Below are 16,522 nucleotides of genomic sequence, written 5' to 3'. Positions count from 1 at the left end.
CAATAAGAAAAATTGTTTAAGACCACACAGCCATTAAGTGATAGAACTGAGACTGAATACCATGCTGGTTTACTTCCAAAGCCCATACTCTTTTTACTGTATAACCTTGGATTACCTTGGTTTGCCTTAAGCTATGTACTAACAGTTTAGATACAATGTGCTTAAATACAGCTCCATAAAAAGAATGTTTGAGCCTACATAACAAGTGTTAGTTTCATCCTCCAATAGTAGCATTAGTATTTGACATCTGTATAGTTAGTTAAAACTATGGTAAAGTCTTAAACATATCTCCCAGGTATTTATAATTTTCCCTTAGAAGGCTTGGAGCCAAGCAAAATCCCATTGAATATTAGGTCAATAAAAGCTGAATCAATGAAATGAATTGGAAGAGCGTTCATAAGAGAAAGACAGATCCAATTCAATCCTTGCACTGTTCAGAAGATCCTTAGAAAAGCTCTAAGTATAGCCATTAGTATAGAGTGATGAACTTGAGAGAACTATGGACAATGTCACATTAAAGGTAAAAGTTGAAATTCTTGTCCTGGAAAGAAAGATTTGTTGATTAGACCACAACTGCAATCTATAGAGATATCCTTGTTATCTGCTATGCTAGGGAAAGTGCTCTAGTTTGGCACAGTCGAGGTAAAACATTTTATATTCTCAGTCTCTGCTTCCTTAATTCTTGCAGTATATTTAAGTACCAGGGCTATTGCTAAAACAATCCAACTATATAATAATCAATATTTACAAAGAATGGGAAAAATTTCAAACTGAAGATGGTGAATTAGAAGACATTACCTGGAATCCCAGATATAACTCTAATATCCTTGAAAAGAAAATTATAGCAAATAAATTACAGCACCTAAATATACAACGTAGTTAAAATGATTTATTTGTTCACTTGGACTGATCTTCTCAGTAATCCATATGAACCTCAATTACCATATATTATTCTGTACTAATTGTTAAAACCCACAGAAGTGTGGGAAGCTTACTTTTTATGAGCAACTTAGACTATTTTGAGGGGTACATGTAGACAGAAAGCTAACGTTCATTGTTAGTAAAGCCACACTAAAGTTCAAGTCTGCTCTTCCGACTGGATCAATCTTCTTAGCTCCGTCTCCATTGATTTTCTCAACACATATCAACACAGTTCAAAAGATAGCACAGATTCTATTAAAAGTGTGCCCACATTCCGTTGCAAGTCAAATACTGTGTCAGTTCAAGACCTTCTAAAATATTAGACATAGCCATGTGCTTTTGAAAAATTTTCTCTAGACTCTAGATGCCATGTGAGAAGGTCTGGTGAATCTGCTATTGTGATCCTTTTGTCCACAGCATATTTACATTATTCACAACTTGATTAACTTAATATCTAGTGACCATTAAACAGTGTTTTATGTAACCCAAACTCTGTATTGAGGAGACTTATAGCTGCATTGAATATAAGAGGTGGTAAAGAGAGGGATCTGGGTTCCATATTCCTCCATTATTTCCTCTTCAACCAAGAACTTTGATTTTTTGTTGTGCTAAATACTGGAGTTAGAGTAATCATTTGTGTTTTTCTTTTTCTTATCTTTTTTTTTCAGTTCTTTGATTAACCTCTTCCCACCCTCCCTAAAACTCTCCCTTCCTTAGAGATTAACCAAATAATTTATATGCATATATACATAGCCCATGGACACAGACAATAGTGAGGTGAAGACCTGCGGTGGGGTGGGAGCCTGGTGTAGGGGCTAGGAGGGAAAAAAGATGGGGCAGCTGTAATACTCTCAAAAATAAAGATAACATTTAAAAAACAAACCAACAATGAAGGGGTTGAAACTTTAAAAAAAAAAAAAAAAGTTCTGCTGCAAAAAAGTGTTTGATAACAGCTACTTTAGATTATGTGGACCATACCCATTGTTAGTATCCATCACAACCCCTGCTTCCTGGTCTTAAATTTGTGGGTCAGAGAGACTTAAGCAAGTAATTTCCATAATTTACTAGATGTTAAGAAATTATGTAACTATGCACAGGCTCATATCTAACCAATTATGTAACAGCTTTTTCTAACCAACAAATGTGTTATCATAGTAGATTTTCACACTATTCTCAGTGAATAAACTTATCTGGATTTCACAGAACCACTAGTTCATTTTAATATATTAGAATTACAAAATTGTTTTAAGAAAGATCCAAGATTTGACTGAGCTAATAAGCAGATAAGTACATCATCAATAAAAAAAATCACCATTTGTAGTAATAAAAATATATATATATATATATATATATATATATATATATATATATATATATATATAATTTTTTACAGAGAGGAGGAGAGAGGGATAGAGAGTTAGAAACATCGATTAGAGAGAAACATCGATCAGCTGCCTCATGCCCTTGACCGGAATCAAACCTGGGACCTTTGAATCCACAGGCTGATGCTCTATCCACTGAGCCAAACCGGTTAGGGCTCCATTTGTAATATTTCAAAAGTTCCTTGTTGGGAATAGCAGCAACATTTAATTTTATTCAACTTGACTGAGCTCAGATATTTGATCAAGTCTTATTCTGAGTGTAATGAAAATTTTGGATGAGATTAATATTTCAGTTGGTAGACAGATGGAAAAAGACTTTCTGTCCTTACATTCTTAGTAAGAGGGAATTACTGCCTGACTGACAGCTGGACCATGAATTTTTCTTGTTTTTGGATCAGAACTGAAACATCAGCTCTTCAGGTCTAAAGCTTGTTGGCTTTCAGACTGGAACTTATACCTATCAGCTCCTGGGTTCTCAGGCTTTCTGAACCATTGGAAGTAAACCATCAGCTGTCCTTGTTTTCAAACCTTGACTCAGACTGGAGCTATACCATTGGCTTTCCTTAGACTCCAGTGGCCAACTGCTCTGGACAATCTTGCTTAATACAGTTCCATTTTCATAATTAAATTCTAGCTAAACATCATCTAAGTAAGTAGGTGAATACAATAAGCTTGAAGCTTCCAAAGAAAATCACTGTCACTTCATAATCCACCTCACTTTTTCCTATAGGGGTTTATTTATTTCCACAGGTCATGAATATAAATCAAATAGAATTTTTAAAGATCAGAAATTTAGCAGAATCTTTAGAGTTGAGGAAAATATATTCAGTAAATCATGTTTACTTACAGAAAAACTGCTTCAAAAATTATTATACTATGTGTGTTTTCCCTACTTTTAAGTTAAATTTTGGTTATCCACTTGCAAATTTTATTACAAAGCTAAATCATCCCATTTGTTCATTGATCCAATATGTATTTATTGAGCACGTTCTATATTCCCAACATTGTACTACATTTTTATTAACATGGTTAATAAAAAAAAGACACAATCTCTGCTTTCATGGACTAACTTAGATGGTGGTGGTGAACGGCAATAAGCAAGTAAGCAAAGAATCTTTACTAACTGTGAAGTGAAGAGAGTCAATCCATATTTACGAATTCTGGAGAGATCTTCTTTTTATACTCATCCTTATTCTTCATATAAAAATACACTTAGCTCAAAGGCATGAACATAAAGAAGAAAACAAAATATTTTCTAATCATCTTATTTCCAAAATTAATGCTGGTCCCTGAAAAAATAAATTATTGGCTTTAGTGACTTTTCTTTTCTGTCACACACAATTTACCCAAAACTTTCTCTGGCAACATTTATTTTTATTCACCTTAATTGTGCATGGAAATATATTTTTGCCACCATGCTATTTTATCTGATGTCAACTCTACCTATCTTCTTTGACAACTATGCCAGCAGAAGTCAGATTACTCAGATTATATAGTGAATAAACTATAAAGAGAAAGGCAGACCTAAGGAAATCTACTCTAAAGGATAGCACAAATATTTGTGAAGTATTGTGCTGTCTATACCATAGGGATTAACAAGATAAACCAGAAAGGGGCATTGCTCTCAAATGACCCCTATAATATAGCATGGATGATTTTTTTAAAAAGCTATATGAACATATTGTGCATAATACAAGAGGTACATTCCAGATGAGAATTTTCTATCTGCTGTTTTAGATGCAGAAATCAGGTAACAGTGAACACATTGTTGCCCTTCCAACACCTTTCCTTTTAATACACACACACACACACACACACACACACACACATATACATTATATATATATATATATATATATATATATATATATATATATATATATATATATATATCATATATATATATATACACACACACACACTAGAGGCCTAGTGCACTGGTGGGGTCCCTGGCCTGCTCCCTCTCACAATCCAGGATCCCTTGGAGGATGTCAGACTGACAGTTTCAGCCCACTCCCCCTTATCTTTGCCTTCTTCCTAGAAATGAATCTTGTGGCCAACTTTTTTGGCTTCATTTAACAACTTTCCTACTACTGCACTTATTTTGGTAACTGCTTCCATTATGCTATTTTAAATGTTCATAAAAATTAACAATGATTTTCAGGTCCCTAAATTCAATTGAAACTTTCTATTCTTATTTTACTCTAATTCCAGCATTATTGAGGATAATAAATCACTCTCTCATTCTGGGATCATTGATTGATTGATCATTCATTCATTCATTCATTCATCATAACAATGTGCTCTTTCAGTTTCCCTTCTATCTCCTCTCCAGGTATGACAACCCTGTCTGCTTTATAGGCTCATCTAATTTCTTTTCTTCTATTAACAGCTGTATTTTCAATTCTGAACCATCTTTTCTTTTATTCTATATGTTTTACTTGGTGAATCTCATTTAGGCTTCCATTATCCACTGCATACAGATGAGTTACAGATTTGTATTTCTAGCACTGAGGACCTGATTTCTATATCCAACTGCCAACTTGGTGTCTTAACTTTGACATATCAAAAGCACTTCACTGTTAACATGTGTAAAACTACACTCAGAATCTTCCACTCTCACCTTAAGCTTATTTCCATATGGTATCTCCTAGAAATCTCCAATTGGCTAAACCAGAAAAACTGGAATCAATTTTCATACTTATTTTCCCTAGTGCCTATATCTAAATTACACTTCCCAAATACAGCTTGAATTCATGCATTTCATTTCAGTCTCTACCAACACCATAATAGATGTCTAAAAGCTCTTTGTTAACTGGCTGAAGAAAGGAATATTGAATAAGTTAATAATAAGAACAACAAGATATGAAAGTGCAGAGTGACTTTGGGGGAGATTAAGGAGTAGAATCCCAAATTGTCTAGTTTGTTTCACTGAGATACTATGGAAAAAGGAAAACTGGGGGAAAAAGATGGTATCAAATCATGTTGAAATTGAAGTGCTGTATTTCAGAATTTGGGTTTTATTTTATAGGTATTAAGAGGACTTGAGTTCTTTTAAAAATTATGCTTTTTTTCAAAGGTTGTATTGTACTTTAGAAAGATTACTAGAGAAACCTAGAGAAACAGTTGTGTAACATGAATGGAAAGGAGAGAGAATATTAGATTGAAGATTAGATACTATTGAAAAATTATAAGCAAAAGCTAGTGAGGGCCAGAACTAAGGGCTGCAATGCAAATGTAAATGGAAAATAGATACAAGAGATACTACAGTGGTAGTTTTTTTTTCTTGTCTATTAAATTTACCTTTATTATTGCAAGTATTACAGATATTCTCTTTGTTTGTTTGTTTTCCCATTCACCCCTTTACCCAACACCCATCTCTTCTAGGCCTTCACCACTCTACTGTATGTGTCCATGGGCTATGCCCAGGTTAATCACTATCCACCTCCCACCCCCATTTTCCTTCTGAAAATAGTCAGTCTGTTCCATGTTTCTATGTCTCTAGATCTATTTTGTTCATCAGTTTATTTTGTTCATTAGATTTCACATATGAGTGAGATCATATGATATTTATATTTCTCTGACTGACTTATTTTGCTTAACATAATATTCTCTAGGTCACTCCATGCTTCTTAGTATTCCATGGTATAAATGCACCACAGTTTTTTATCTACTCATCTACTGATGGGCACTTGGGTTGTTTCCAGATCTTAGCTATTGTAAATTGCACTGCTATGAACACAAGGGTGCACACACTCTTTCTGATTGGTGTTTTGGATTTCGTAGGATATATTCCTAGAAGTGGGATCACTGAGTCAGTTGGTTACTCAGGTTGATTTTCTATATTTTAGTTGTAATTCTATTTTAGTCCTGAGAAGAGATGAGTGTAACTTCCATCTATTCCATCACCATCTTGGATGCCAACGAACTTGTGATTGGAACTGACCTGACACTCAACTAAAGTCTCCTGATTCACCAAACTAGAACAAATTATAAAATTTCGAAGGAGCCACAAAATGCCCAAAATAGCCAAAGCAATCTTGAAGAAAAAAACAACCTGGAAGTATCATGCTTTCTGATCTCAAACTGTATGATATGTACATTATTAATCAAAGAAAGCAGGGTATGCATTTGGGAAAAAACAGTCTCTTCAATACATGTTGAGAAACTCCTAGAAGAAAACGGCCATAAATTCTTTGACATCAGTCTTAGCAACGTGTTGGTTTTTTTAAAATCTTTTTCCTTAGGCAAAGGCAACAAATTTCCAAAGAAGCAAATGGGACTATATCAAACTAAAAATATTTTGCACAGTAAGGGAGATGGTCAACAACAACAACAAAAGAATTCATACAATTTAATATCAATAAAAAATTCTACTTAAAAATGTCAGAGGACTTGAATAGACATTTTTCTAAACAAGACATGCAGATGACCAACGGACACATGAAAAAATGTTGAACATCACTAATCATCAGATAAATGCAAATCAAAATCACTATGCGATATTGTTTCACATCTCTGTCAGAATGGCTATTATAAAAAAGATAACAAGTGTTGGTGAGAGTGTGAAGAAAAGGGAATCCTCATTCACTGCTGATGGGATTGTAACTTGGTGCAGCCACTATAAGAAAGAGTATGGAGGTGCCTTAAAAAATAAAAATTGCATTATAATCCAACAATTCTACTTCTTAGTGTTTATCTGAAGAAATTATTGAAAACACTAATTTGAAAAGATATGTGCACCCCTATGTTCATTGCAGCATTTATAATAATCAAGATATGGAAACAACTTAGATTTCCATAGAAGATGAATGGTTGAAGCATGATACACACACACATCTTCTTTATGTAAAATGGAATGTTACTCAGCCATAAAAAATAATAAAATCTTGCCATCTGTGACAACACAATGGGTTTAGAAGTTATTTTGTCAGGTGAAATAAGTCAGACAAAAACAAATGTTGAATTATTTTTACTTATAGATGGAATCTAAAAAAAAAACCCTACACAAAATAAATAAATAAAACAAAATAAACAGACTCATAGACACAGAAAAAATATTATTAGTTGCTGGAGGGGAGGGGGTTGGGAGATGGGTAAAGAGAATTAATAGCTACAATTTCCAGTTAGAAAATAATTAAGTCATGAAATGTAATGTATAGCATTGGGAATATAGTTGATAATATTGTAACAACTTTGTATGGTGACAGATAATAAATGTATGTAAATGCCAAATAATTATGTTGTAAAACTAAAATAAATATAATTGTATTGCAACTGTATTTTTAAAAATAAAGCCTCATGAGATCTCTTGAACAAGGATTATTTCCCATCCCTAAACTAATCACCTGTAATACTAAACCCTAAGGGAAACCTTTCAAAGTTCTTCATAGGCTTCCATTTCACAGACTCAGAATATATATAAAGTAAAATGAAGTTTCCTTCTTAAAAACTTTTATAGATTTATCATTAGGTACATACATTTAAATCAGTTATTTATTGATAACCCTTTCCTTCTTCATCCTTATTCAGACTTGATAGACACAATCTGTGAAATCTTTTATTATGAGTAAACACTAAAGTTCTTCTGGTGGTTCTGTGTGATTTATGTATAGCTATAATAATAAGTCATGTAAGACAATAAAGTCTATACTACTTAAAGAATGATTCATAAGCTGTCATACTGTATGTGACATTTATCAAGAGAATACCACTATTTTGTCACCATGTTTCTAAATGCATAAATGAACTTCAGATATCACTTATCAGAAATGAAAACTAATAGGCTAATGGTAGTTGAGGCTACCACTTTATAGTTGAGCACAAGGAATGAGAAAACCTCAACAAAAAGTGTATCATAACAGTGGGGACATTTTTATCAAAGCAGATAATTAGATTAGGATAAAAAAAGATAAATTTACTAGTGTCTTGATTTCTGGAGTAAAAAGCCAAAAATATAACACACACATTTTCTATACATATAAAGAGCCAGGGTCATAATATCCAAAATGAATTAAGGCTCAACCAAACACCAGGCTGTGCACTCAGCAGGCAAGCAGGCTAAACTGCTGACTTCTCAAAGAGAGAAAGAGAGGTGGGGGTGATTAGCAGTGGCAGTGACTGCTGATGAAGTCAGGAGAGAGAAGCAGGTTGATCAGACCCTGCTTTTCTCTCCAGGCCTCACCAGGAGCGAAGCCTCTCTCTTCTCTCTCTTCTCTCTCTTCTCTCTCTTCTCTCTTCTCTCTTCTCTCCCTCCCTCTCCCTCTCCCTCTCCCTCTCCCTCTCCCTCTCCCTCTCCCTCTCCCTCTCCCTCTCCCTCTCCCTCTCCCTCTCCCTCTCCCTCTCCCTCTCCCTCTCCCTCTCCCTCTCCCTCTCTCTCTCTCTCTCTCTCTCTCCCTTCTCCCTCCCTCTTCCTTTCCATGGAGACTAACAATTCTGCTTCTGCCTACTATGTAATCTGGCTTTGAACTCAAAATAAAAATAAAAAAGGAAAATGGGATAGTGATGAATAGGAAACTTAAGGGACAGTGAAGAGAAGTTTGTCCAGACTGTTGAGAGATCAGAGTTAGTGTTTAATTGGGATAGAAATACTGCTAATAACACTTGATGCCTGAAATCTGAGCACTCTACTTTTAGGTTTTCCATTATTCCTGGTTGGAAAGTGTTTGCATAGAAACCCATAAGTATTAAGTATTTGCTGTGTTTACCATGCTTAGCTCTCTGTAAGGAATATGGAATAATGTTAAATGCCTCATGTTCTCAAGAAGCTTGACTTTTAAAATAAAAAAGAAGAAATATAAACATTAAAAATAAAAAAGAAGTTTGAGTTTTAGGGGCGATCAGGCAGGCAAGCAGTTAGGAGCCAGCGGTCTCAGATTGTGAGAGGGACATCCCCCGGATTGCAAGGGTGCAAGCCAGTCAGATGGAGCCTCCCCTCCCCATACACAAATTTCATACACTAGGCCTCTAGTTATTAAATAATATGATCAAGTGTTAGTGTCTGGCTGGATTTGGAGGTGGGGAATATATTAAAAACTTAAATGCCTTCTCCAAGAACACATATTCTTTCTGCAATATAATGATATACTGTCTCATTTTTGTCCCTAAAATGTAAAATCCTCTATGCTAGATGGAGATAGGCTTAAAACTAAATTTAATATCATGAAAACAAGAAATCTAAGATCTGACAATATTTAGGGCTTTGTGTGGGGAAAGTGGCTGAGAAAAATGAACAGATAATTCTATCTTTACTTAAATTTGGTGAACCAAAATCTTCCTGACTTTTGAGTTTCCAGTTATTATTTGATTCTGTGAAAAGTCCTCTTTATTTACTCTTAAAATGAATTCTGACTTGAGAATATTTTAAGATCTTCATAACACACCTTGACCCTGTAGACATTTTTATACATTGCAAAAAACAGTTTTAGGAATCCCTACATTATTCACTGACCCCCTCAGCAGGAATATCTTTGAACTTTTAGACATAGTAGCTAGCATTTCTCCAAATATGGGGACAAGGGAATTATACAGTTAATTTTCCTGAGAATGTTCATTCTCTAGGGTTAGTGTGTAGGACCTTTCAGAACCCCATTTGTCATACTGGCAGCTAACAGATTTCTTTTGAGCTGATAGGGGCACCTATAATAGATTTCACTAGCCACTCCCTTTCAATAGTTCTAATATCAGAAAAAAATTAAAAAGTGACATATTGACGAATTTTCACTAGAGGCAATCAGGAAGGTGGCAACATTTACAATGATGATGTCAATGCCTAAGACACAATATTCAGAATAAAGAAGCACCCTGGGCTCTTGATTGTGCAGGTAGACTCTGGGCTGACCCCTCTCACAGGAATACATTAAATATGCATCTATATTCAGAGCAAATCCTCTTGAGAGACAGCTGTGAGTCAGTCGAACAGCCTCTGCACAAACAAGCAAGTGCTGCATAGAGGAAGTTGGGGAGTCATGACAGCTCTCCTGAAGCTGAGGGAACAACTCAGGACCAGAGGAATGGGTAAGTACCATGCATTACTTTTCTCTGAGCCTGGATAGTGGCTTGAGCTCCATTCATGTTCTTTGGCTAACCTGCAGCACCTTCCCAGCCACTCCTACTGCAGAGAGACCCAGCAGGAACAGTCTCCTTCACCCAGAGATTGCATTAAAAATAAAATAAAATACCTGGGAATAACCTTAACCAAGGAGGTGAAAGACTTCTACTCATGGGTAGCAACCAGTCTATGTGTCTCTCTCACATCTATGTTTATCTCTTTCTCTCTCGCTTTCTCTCTCTCTCTCCCCCTCTTTTACTCCCTTCCACTTACCTGAATAGGAATGGAAAAAATATATCATCTGGTGAGGATTAAAAATTAAAAAAAATAATGGGATGGTCACATTATATGGTAAAAAGGGTCAAATCACTCTATTGTACATCTGAAACTAATAAAATCAATATAAAATTGTATACCAACTACACTTTGGTAAATTAAAAACAAATCAATTGCCTGGCCAGCATGGCTCAGTGGTTGAGCATAAACTTATGAACCAGGAGGTCACAGTTAGGTTTCTGGTTAGGGTACATGCCCCAGTTGCAGGGTTACAGGCTTGATCCGAGGGTGGGGAGGATGGGGGGTCAGGGTGCATTTACAAGAGGTAGCCTATCCATGATTCTTTCTTATCATTGATGTTTCTATCTCTATATCCTTCTCCTTTCTTATCCGAAATGAATAAAAATGTATTTTAAAAAATAAAAATAAATCAACAACATAACAGAACCATACAATCTTGGTGATTCCCTGACAACAGCTTCACTTTTGGAACAAATCAAGGCAGAAATATGAAAATTTAATAGAAACAGGTAGCATTTTAAAAAGGCCCTAAATTTGCTAAAACAGGTTTTGCTCAGTGGATAGAGCATCGGCCTGCGGACTGAAGAGTCCCAGGTTCCATTCCGGTCAAGGGCATGTACCTTGGTTGCAGGCACATCCCCGATAGGGGGTGTGCAAGAGGCAGCTTATCGATGTTTCTCTCTCTCATCAATGTTTCCAGCTTTCTATCCCCCTCTCTTTCCCTCTGTAAAAACTCAATAAAATATATTAAAAAATAAAATATAAAAGACCCTAAATTTGACATAAAGCTAGCAACAAATAACCTTCTGTGGTCCTTTAAACATCAGTGGAATAGCACAGATAGCTGGATTAAGGGGGTACCAAATCCCACCACTACAACCTTGCTCACCTGAGGTATAAATGTAAGGCCCATCTATCTGTGTGAGGATGGGCTGGGAAATCTCACCATTGGAGACTATAATTAATCATCAACCTTAGTATGAATATGTATTATGTTATTCACTGCCAGTCAATTGCAAAACGGGAATAAATTTATAATCTCTAAACGTTTTTCCTAGATTACCATCTTCAATTCCAAAATTGCCAATGATTTTTCAAATGTTTGTCTCAAGCTCTAACATTGCTCCCAAGATCCCAGTTTATATGTAATTTTTTTTTATTTTTTAAATGATAACTCTATTTGGATCTTAAATGTAAGATGTCCATCATCTACCCAGTTATTCAGGCTAAATAATTTAAGAAACATCCTCGATTCCTCTATACTTCTAATCTTCATTCTTTCTAGTTCATCATAAAATGCTGTTGGCTCTACTTCAAAATGTATCTCAAATCTACCTACCGTATTTTTCCATGTATAAGATGCCCCCCACTTTTCCAACCCAAAATTAAGAAATCAATATTTAAAACATTTTGCTGGTTTTCCTCTTAAGACTTTCTTCTTTTTTGGCATCTTAAGGAATTGTTCTTCCGGGTTTCTCCACTGTCTGATCATACACTCAGTTGGAGGAGGTCCAAATTATCTCTCTGCAGCTCTATTTCCATGCTCTTTTGTAGAGCTGATTACATTCAGTTTAAATTTTACAGAGTAAGACAATCACTTACTGGTATTTATCTTTTTACTTTTTGACCTCTTTATGGGCTCGGATGCTTTGGTCCCTGTTGCATCTGTGCGCTCTCCAATTCCACCTCCGCCTCCAATTATGGTATCAGCTGACATCAGTAACAATAAGACTTGTGATTGGAGGAAGCTTGTTTGACAAGGTATTGGCAGCTATGCACCATGTTGCTCCTTCCTCAGCTGACTTCCATGTATGCACCATGTTGCTCCTTCCTCAGCTGACTTCCATGTATAAGACGCCCCTCAATTTTCAGTCTAATGATTGTAGAAAAAAAAAATAGCCACTGTCGTATTTAACTTCTATCATTGCAATAGCTTCCTAATATATATCCATGCTCCCACTGTTGCCTTTCTACAGTACATTTTTACTCAACAGCAAGAATTATTTTTTTAAGTAAAATAGATTATTTCACTACTATGATTAAAAATCTTCAAATGCCAGCCCATTATGCCAAGAATAAACTCCAAACTCTAAACGATGGCCAGCAGTAACCTTGTTTGACCAACCCATACTTTCCTTATTTTTATTCTTTAAATATGCAAATATCATTTCCAACTCAAGACCTATACACCTGGTATTATCTCTACCTGTAGCATCTAGATTTTTGCAAGGATAGTTCCTGTTCTGTAAGGTTGCAAGTGACTCATAAACAGAGAGTCCTTTCTTGGCCACTAAATTAAATAGTCTCCTAGTCACTCTTTATCATATTCCCACTCTTGATAGCATGTATTACTAACTTATTTTTTATTTATTCATTGTTTTTTTATTTTTTAAATATATTTTATTTATTTTTTACAGAGAACAAGGGAGAGAGCTAGAAACATTGATGAGAGAGAAACACCGACCAGCTGCCTCCTGAACACCCCCCACTGGGGATGTGCCCACAACCAATGTACATGCCCTTGACCGGAATCGAACCCGAGACCTTTCAGTCCGTAGGCTGATGCTCTATCCACTGAGCCAAACCAGTTTTGGCTATTCATTGTTTTACTTGTTTTAATTCATGCCCCAAGATGAAAAGATAAGTTTCATGAAAGCAAAGATCTTATTTGCCTCATTCACTACTGTAATCTCCAGAACCTAGAACAGTGCCTTTCAAAATGTAGACACCTAATCATTGAGTGAAATATGATAATATATACCCTCTTTTACCTCCTAATTTAATATTATGGCCTTCAGATCATTCATTATCCTGCTAACACCTTACTTCATAGTATTTATCATTGGCTGGAAATATCACAATCATTTCTCTTTTGTTGAATTGTTTATCTCCCAAAACTAAAATGTACAGACCATGAAAACATGATTTTATTTATCATTGAAAATTCAGTACCTATACTTAGATCAGTGAGTGACATATGCTAAGAATGCAGAAAATAGCTCATGGTTAAATAAATGAATTTTGCTAGAAAAGTTGCAGAAACAAATGGTGTCCACTTTGGTTCACACTCTCCAAAAGCTGTATCCTTGCAATTAAGCCCTGGTGTTTGGATAGTATAGCAATAATAATAATTATAATTATGGAGAGCATAATTATAGCAAACATCGTTATAAGTAGTTTACATGAATTAACTCAATGTCACAATAACCTTATCAGGGAGATATTACTAATAAACTCCATTCTAAAGTTTAGAAAAGGATAACCCTGGCTAGTATGGCTCAGTTGGTTGAGCATCTTCCCATGCACCAAGAGGTCACTGGTTCAATTCCCAGTCAGGGTACATGTCCGAGATGCAGGCTCAATCTCCAGTAGGGAATGTGAAAGAGGCAGCAGGTTGATGTTTCTCTCATTTTCTCTCTCACCAAAGTTTCTCTCTAAAAACCAATAAAACATATTTTTTTTTAAAAAAAAAGATAGAATAAAATGTTCAAGGTGGTTTTGTTTTTGTTATTATTATTGGAGTTATTACAATTAAGCTCTCTCCTCCATCTTATAAGTCTAGGATTTGAACCTATACTCTTTTGAGAGCTCACTGTCTTAAGTAACATACTGCAACGTTTTTAAGATGGGATTTTAAAGATGTGTTTTTTTAAAAAAATAATTATTTTTTAATGTTTTAATTACATTTTACTTTCAATATTATTATGTATTGGTTTCAGATGTACAGAGTAGTGATTATAAAATTATATACTTCACAAAGTATCCCCTCTGATATTTCCAGTTCCCACTCAGCACCATACATAGTTATACCACTATTATTGACTATATTCCTTATGCCGTATTTTATATCCCTACTAGAGGCCCGGTGTATGAAATTCATGAATGGGAGGAAGATGTCCCTCAGCCCAGCCTACACCCTCTCCAATCTAGAACCCCTCAGGGGATGTCCACCTGCTGGCAGTTGGACATCACTCTTGCGATCCAGGACCACTGGTTCCTAACTGCTCGCCTGCCTGCCTGACTAGCCCTAACCACCTCTGCCTGCTGGCCTGATGCCCCTATCTTCTCCCCTGATTGCCCCCTAACTGCTCCCCTGCTGGCCTGATGGTCACCTAACGGCTCCCCTGCTGGCCTGATTGCCCCTTTATTAGTATAGATGAGTACTCTGCAATTACTAATTTTTAATTTAAAAAAATATATACTTGAGATTATTACATATGTCTCCTTTTTCCTCCATTGAGCTCTTCCAGCCCACTCCCACCACCCAGCATAAGCCCTCATTCCCCTTCTGTCTGTGTCTATTGGTTATGCTTATATGCATACATACAAGTTCTTTGGTTGATCTCTTACCCCACCCCACCCCCCACCACCATTCCCTGCCCTCCCTCTGAGGTTTAACAGTCTCTTTGATGCTTCTATGTCTCTGGATCTATTTTAATCCCTTTGCTTCTTTCACTGAGTCCCCCAACCTCCCTCCCCTTTGGCAATTAACAGTCAAGTTTTTGTGTCTATGAATCTGTTTCAGATTTGTTCATTTTGTCTTTAGATTCCACATATAAGTAAATTCATATGGTATTTGTCTTTTTTTGACTGACTTACTACACTGAGCATAATACCCTCTATGCCCACAGGTAAGTTTTTGATAAAGGTTTTTGAACAATGCATGGATTCATTCCTATGAGCTGCCTTGGTATAGCTTAGCTCCAGACCCTTGATGGAGGAAGATGATCTCCATCATCTCTAGGTCATTTTTAGACTTAAAGGCTCCAAAATTATTTTTTTCTGAATATATTTATTTCAGCCTAGACCCTTAGGATGCCTTTGATTCTGACCACCAATGAAAATAAATTTGAGATATTATCAGTGAAAACTGATGTCATTGTTTCCCCATATTCTGATAAATTGTCAATGTGTTCTCTATCATATATATATATATATATATATATATATATATATATATCCTCTTTCTCCTAGCACCACCAATTTCAACTTCATTTCTGTATGAATTTAGAAGGAATTCTTTCTGGAGGCAAGCAATCTCTGTATCATTAGTATAAAGTAATCCTTAGTATAATGGGCTTTAATTGCCTTTAATTATTTTATATCTGAAATACTGTACATTATAGGACATCTAGAACCATAATAATAAAATAATCTTATTATAGTGGTTTACTGAAGTACTACACTCAGCTTTAATTTCTGAGAATCACTCTGAGAGCTAATAGTCCTTGTAATCATTCTAATCTTATGGCAGAGGTTGAAGGTGCAATGGGGCTCTGAATAGGAAACCAAATATATAAACTTTTAAAATTAATTCCTATTAAGGTCTGGGGTTTTATCCCTACTCTCATATGCTTGAGTTATAAAATTTAAATAGTCAATTAAGTCAATAGTCACATGGTAAACTATTGAATACCTTTAAAATTAATATTTTTATATTTCCACATTAAAATAATTATATATTCTATCCTAAGGTATCTCAGAAGCTAGTGAAAGCAAAGAAACATTAGCTCCATTATTATTAATCCTCCAGTGTAGGTGGACTATTGATTTGAATGCTACAGATTTTAGACAGATTTTAGAGGAGGATTGATTTTTTTTAATCCAAGGCTAAAATCTATCTCCCTATAGCCTATTAGTCTATGTCTCAGCAAAATGTTCATTAAGCAATGAGGATTGTCATGTACAGTAAGTGTGGTGAAAAAAGAATGTGGGATATATTACTTAGGCAGGAGGGATAGGTTTTAGTCACATTCCAGTATTTCCAACAATTTGACTGTATTCAATGCCATAATGTTTTATTTGTTTATGCAGACTCATTCAGTACATACAATAACCTCATTGAAAGGGGAAGCAGCAGTCCATGCAGATA

The sequence above is a fragment of the Pipistrellus kuhlii genome, unplaced genomic scaffold (assembly GCF_014108245.1).
Source record: "Pipistrellus kuhlii isolate mPipKuh1 unplaced genomic scaffold, mPipKuh1.p scaffold_m20_p_19, whole genome shotgun sequence".
Classification (NCBI taxonomy): Eukaryota; Metazoa; Chordata; class Mammalia; order Chiroptera; family Vespertilionidae; genus Pipistrellus; species Pipistrellus kuhlii.
The sequence above is the reverse complement of the archived record's forward strand: the minus strand, read 5'-3'. Positions refer to the sequence as shown.